Source organism: Xenopus laevis, chromosome 4L (assembly GCF_017654675.1).
Source record: "Xenopus laevis strain J_2021 chromosome 4L, Xenopus_laevis_v10.1, whole genome shotgun sequence".
Taxonomy (NCBI): Eukaryota; Metazoa; Chordata; class Amphibia; order Anura; family Pipidae; genus Xenopus; species Xenopus laevis.
In genome coordinates, this window is record NC_054377.1 from 49,942,447 (window position 1) to 49,949,222 (window position 6,776).

Genomic DNA, 6,776 nt, shown 5'->3' on the forward strand with positions numbered 1-6,776 from the left:
GAAACAGATATGCAGTTGCCTGCCAGATGGCCACTTTATTTGAAAATCTATAAATCTTTTTGGGTAGAGTATGTTGACGAACCAGTATACTAAATCAAGAACAGATATTCAGAAGTTGCATTCTTTAGGAAGTCAAACTCAAATGATAGCAGACTTGCTCATTTTCTTTTAAAAATGTTCTATTTAAAATGACATACAGGCATCTGTTTTAAAGGTCAGAAACTTTACATACTTTCAAAATGATGATTATCATCTATTTCAATTAAACAGACTGCTCTTCCCCATCCCCCCACAAAACACACATTCTGCAATCAACTGCTCATATTGTCCTCTGGGCTAACATTGACATATTTATAATTAGAAATTGCAACACTATCATCTGAAGGTTTCATATGTATTAATAACTTAATATGGGGGACCCAAATAGTAAGCATTAATCACTTGAGTGTAATCATTAATTAGAAATAAGCTGCCAAGAGACTTGACCAAATGCAGCAGGTTTAATGTCTCCCATTAAAGTATAATAGGGAAGGTCAACATTTTAAATATATATTACATAAATCACTGACTTTAGCTTTGCCCCAAAGAGATCTGAGGGGTATATGGTGATCTATGGTCTCTATGGCACAGCATAAATCCCACTGTGGCATGCAATGCCAATGTGGCAGTTGCCGAACAAACAGCAGCATTAACTGTGGTTGCTAAACGGCAGTAAACACATAATTGCTCTTTCTAAATATTCTTTGGGAAGCAATACACTAGCCAACTGTTTGCTCCACAATTCTGCTTTAGAAATTCAATGAACCTGCTATATCTGCGTGCTACTGTATAATGTAAAACCTTAGAGAAATTAAATGTGAGAGACTGAGAGCTAAAAGAAATGACCCGGAGGTTGCCGCTAGCTGCCTGCATTTTAAACTGTTTGGTTATTAGAGTCCACTGTTTTCGGGTGACCTTTTTCAACATTTGGGGACTAATTTATCGTGACCCATAGCAAACCACTGAGAGCAGAGAGAAGGGATCATCATGTCAGGATAACATTTCACTCTATATAGAGGATAAATATAAGCAAAGTTTGAATGTACACTTTTTTGCTTTTACGGATGTATAATATTTTTGGTTACAAATTTTATGTTCAACACAACTCTGAATGATGTCGATATTATGAATATCTATTGGAAAAAAGTGATCAAGTCGACACTTTGGCTAAAAATTTTTATTTAAAAAAAATAATGTTCTGGTGAATACAGATTCAAAGTATCCAATGATCTTATCTGCTGTGTAGAATATGAATGAGATGAATGGCAAATGCTTGGAAACGAACAGACTGATTATGCATTATTTAGTTATGTATATGTGTCCCTAGTGACTTTACAGCAGTCTTTAGTAATTTGTGGGTCATTAAAAGGGGCAATTACTTGTCACTCGTGTATAGACCACCTGCCATTTTCTAAGAAAAGATGCAATGGCGAAACATGGGAAATGTCAGTAGATCACTTCACATTTTAGTCATGAGGAATTGCTTTAAGAATGGCCCATGCGAGTGCTAATCCCCAGGAGACATGACTGTCAACCATGTTATAAGAGACACATTTTCCGATCTACAGTATTTTGGCTGTAGGTACACAGTGTCTTGAGTGATTCACTTTCCCCACAAGATCTCTAGATTAATTTGTGCTTTAAAAAATAAAACTTCCTATTGGTATTAGTCTCAGAACCAGTTGCAAATGTAGAAGTTGATTGGCAAGCAACACGTTAGAATTTTAGCTACACTATACTAACCTTTATTAGCAAGCCTCTCCAGGTGTCATGGGGTGCATAGAAGAAGAAGAAGGTCTAGTGTGTGGGGAGGGACCAGTGAAATGGGAATTACTTGTGAATTCTATTTTATGGTAAAATGCTCCACCCTTAAGTATAAATTCTGGTTCTACTTCAATCTAAAGTTACTGTATATTCTATCATAAACATACTAAAATAATAGCTCTCACTTCAGATTTATGTCCTGGCTTCCCCAGATGATGATAAAGTCAACCTACTTTGTCAGCTACTAGCAATTTAAAAATGAACATTACATACAATGACAAAAGCAATCACCTATAATTATGGTAACTGTTTGAAGCAATCAAACCCTCTATGTGTGGAAATGATGGGTCTAAGAAGAACATATTTTCTTTCTCCTTAAAGGGGACCTGTGACTCTAAGAAATCATTCCAAAACTTGAATTATGATTTTTTATGATGTTAGGCAAGCAAAATACACTTCAATTACACTATAAATTATTTCAATCTTGTTTCTTTTAGTCTTGAAATTTGCCATCACATCAAGCAGGCAGCAGCCATTTTGTGGAGACTGTTAAGGTAAGTTTATATCGTACCCATATCGTACGGCTACATAATTTGATGGAGAGGAGGGAGATGGAATGTAAGAAATGTAAGTCAATGAGCATTTTTTCTCAAGTTTTGTCTCACTCAAAGTGAATGAGAGGTTTTTCTTCAGTTTTTTCTCTGTGAAAAATTGTCACGGTTTTCTGAAAACATCCGATGGCAGTTATACACTCATCCATGTGTGGTGAATAAATTCACTCAACAACTAGTTACCACAGCAATTTTTTTCTTGTATCTATATCTTTGTTTACCTGTCCTTCCTCTTGGCAGTGGGAACCAAAGGAGTTAACCCATCACAATGTCATAGAAAGGAACACTGATACCAAAAATTCTTCTGTATTGGTTCAGTCCCTTGTTTACCCAGTGGGATTCATTGCCTCTCTGCTAGAGCTTATGGTCCAATATAAGTAAATGGCCAATGGAGGCTTTTGCAGCAACATGAAACAATGCATTATGTTGTAATGCATTTGAAAAATGTGCTGAAATCTGGTCAGGAAAATTTGTGGAATTGGAGAGTGACAATTATGTGACATTAAAAAGAGTGCTGCTGAGCCCACCGAGCACATGGAAGCTTGTTTCCTCTGAAGCATTTTTATCCAATCTTATTGTATTCTCTTTTTGAATGATTCACTTCACAGGGCTGAAAACAAGTTCCATTTAACAAATCAATCAGCAGAAAATAAGTATTGAGTGAAAGGTTTAATGCATGGTCAATCCTGTCTTCTTATTTTGAACTGGCAAGGTTCTTGGACTTCTGTAGTGTCCACTTGTGCAGACAATCCTGGGATTTATTTAAAACTGTATTCAACCTTGTATGGCATAATTGCAATAAGGTATGCCTCTTACCCACTGCCAAAAATAACAACTTGGTAAGAATATGAAAGTTCCAATAACAATATAATGGACCTCTTTGGGATAATATCTGAATGCCAAGAAAACAGAGATTTTAAACAGACTTTTATTTACTTGTAAAATTTAAATTTAGGTCAAGCTTCTGAGCCACTTAACTGACAACATCCCTATTTCCCACAGTCGTCTTAGTCATACTGTAATTAGTCACAGAATAAATAGAATTTTTTCAGTGGAATTACTGGACACAATGGTCAACAGAAATCCCATCTGCATGGACATCACAAATTCAAACAGGTGTAGAGGACAATTTGCTAGCGAAGAGACCGTCGCTATCATTTGTTTGCACTCTATCGCCAGGCAACTTTTCGCTCTTGCGAATAGTCAGTACTCAGTAAAGTGTGAATTTTACTGAACATTACCTCTTTCGCCAGAGTTTACTTTGCCTCCATAGACCAAGCAAACTGCTAAAATGAAGCTAGATCTTCCTCAATCCTATGTCCGTTACATCATATCCTTACTGCCAGAAATGGATTAAAGTTGTAAAAACGCTGGCGACTTTTGCCTGCAGAAGTCCTAACATTTTTCCCCCGAAATTTGAGGGGCATGGAACATTCGTTTTAGAGTGGGCTCATGTCTAAGGCATTAGAGGATCTCTTTTGTCTTTATTAAGGTTCCTTGGACATTTGTAATAATAAGTGGCCACTTCAAGCATTTGCACCAACATCTCAAATAAAGACGTCCATACGACTATAATGTACCCGCCCTATTTAAATTGAGGACTAGAGGACTAATTAATTAAGTTTTGATAGGCAGAAGCGATAGACGGCGTCATTTCTCTTTGAAACACTCGCACTGCCAAGGTAACGCTAGCGAAAAGTCGCCTGCCTTTGGCACCCAGGATTAGGGATTGGCGAATTTGACCCGTTTCCTTTCACCAAAAATTTGCACGATGCCATACAAGACTATGGGCATCATTTTTGCGGTGAAAAAGGTTTGGCTTCCCTGCCCAGGATGCAACTAAGCATTTTAGTGAATTAGCATAGTGGCAACTAATTTTCACCTGGCGAAGTGTGGAGAAGTGTTCGCTGGCAACAATTTGCCCTTTAGTGAATTTGCCCCTAAGAGTTAATCACCCTAAATTTCTCGTACCGCTTCATTACACTGATTATTGTAGCTATGACCAGTTTTTAACAGTGAAATAGTTAAGCAAATCACTCCTACCTTATAGAAACTTTTTTTTTTTAATTTTTTTGTCTTGCCAGGTTTAGGAAATTATAAAACTGCTTGACTGTGCACTATTTCTTTTCTCCACTAATTAGCATTTCTCTTTTCTCACAAAACATTTGAATATTTGTTTCCCTGTGCTATTTACTTGACTACAAACACAGAACTGTTATTAGCTTAATTATTGAGGTGGAATCATTGTGATAAACTTCAGTTTTTCCTCACTGTGCCATTATATTGACAAAGTACTGTAGACGTAGCGAGTGATTAGAATTCAATCCTGCAATGTTATACAAGGCGTCCTTGCAGTTTTAGCATTTATACATTTTGTTTTCAGCAATATCAAGTACAAAAATCACAGCGTTAACATATGTATTCTATGAAAGTCTATATGCTTGTTTTCATAATTTCAAATTATGGGCCTCATTTAGGATTGGCCTGGATGCAAGTCCAAGGGCACTAATTGGTGCAAAAGTGTGCCCCTTACTGCCCACACATACAGTACTTTTGCCTGGGACTATACTAGGCACCTTATGCCAGTTGAAAAATCTAGTGCAAGTTGCAGAGCGTTTTATTTGGCAGAAGTGAGGCCTGTACTTAAGCGGGATTTGAAGCAGTTATTTCCACCTTGCATCATGCCCTATAAAAACAAGCAGGTCATTATGTATAATATAGCACAGTATTACAGCATGAAATTGTGTTCTTTTTCTAATGTTACAAAATCTCCTGTTATACGTGCCTGTAGTCTCTGCAGAAAACCTGCAAGCAAAATTTCACCCTGCTTCCTCGCAAATCATAACTTGTCAAAGAGGTTTGAGAATCATTTTTAAATAAGCATTAAAAGGGTTAGCTCAGTGTTATCAAAGAAATCAATAACTAAGGGATGATAGTGAAGACCGTGCCCTTTACCTATGTCTGTAGGATTGCACCAGTACTTATTTTGAGAACGAGGTTGCTGAATTGAATAACAGTAGTGATATATATAATCACAGAGGGACAAATGTAGCTTATTCTGTAAAGAGTAGGAGGCACAAATTACCTCCTGAAGGGTATGAAGTTGTTAAACTTTCTCCTCCTCCTCAGTACTGTACATAAAAATATAAAGGGTCACCTGTAACCTATAAACTATACTAGTAAGGCGCACGGGTCAGTATTTGGAACATGGTGTGGCCATGGAATTGAAAAATCTCTACTTTTACTATAGTAGAGTTGGGAATGCATGACAATATGAATATATAACTACCCCTAACCAAACCAGTTCTCTCCTGCCAGGTATAAACCTTAAAAAGTTACAGTATAGTCTTAAAACCACCGTACAACATAAGAAACTAGCACACCTATTTAAATGTATTTAAATTAACTTTTAGGGCAGATTTATCAAAATTAGAGTTGAGTTAACCATGGAAGAACTCGCCCCCTTCTATTCATTCCTATGGGATTTTTAGAATAAATGGGTAAAAGTTAAAGAGTTCACTATTTGATAAATACTCTTCTAAAATCCCATAGGAATGAACTGAAAGTATGTTTTTTATCTAGTTTTTTTTGCAGTGAGCCCTAATCTCACATTTTGATAAATATGGTGCAGACAATTTGCCATGATTCTTTATTTTCTGCATTTTCTTTTTTGTTATTCTTGAATAATTTAGCTTTTAGTTCAACTATTCTCCATTTTATTTGCTACCATTATATAATTCTCATATAAATATTGGAGATGCAAATGGTATCCTGACAGCTAGAGCTCATGATAGCAGGTGTTAGAGTATCGGGCCATTGCCTGATATTAAAGCCATTCTCAATATCTGTCAGCTGCATGTGCAGAACATACTTGATTGTTAGCATTAAAATACATTTAAATACACCATCTGGAGATCATGATTGTGTCTGAAACTTGCTTCATTCTTCTGTTAGTATTATATAATTAGCATAGTTTAACTTCTCATAAAGTTGTTTTACTACAACATATTGTTCCGGAAAAAAAGCAACAGCATTACAACAATCTCTCCGCTCGGTTCAATAAATGTGTTTAGTATTACAGTGAATCTAGGATGCAGAAGATTGCTTGAGATGTTAACTATATATCACATGCAGTACATCTTAGCAAAATAAAGTCCTTGATATGCTCTCGCCAACTGCTCTCTATTCCACTGCTACACACAATGACAGAGGCACATTTGTGAGAGTTTATATACTGTGACCTTCAAAGAGGGCTCAAATTTAGACATAAGTCCATGGATATGAAGGTCAGGTTGGGCCACTTTGTAGCTATCAAGTGCTGCTTTTATTTTGGCAGCTAGTTACAATTAATTTCTTAATTAA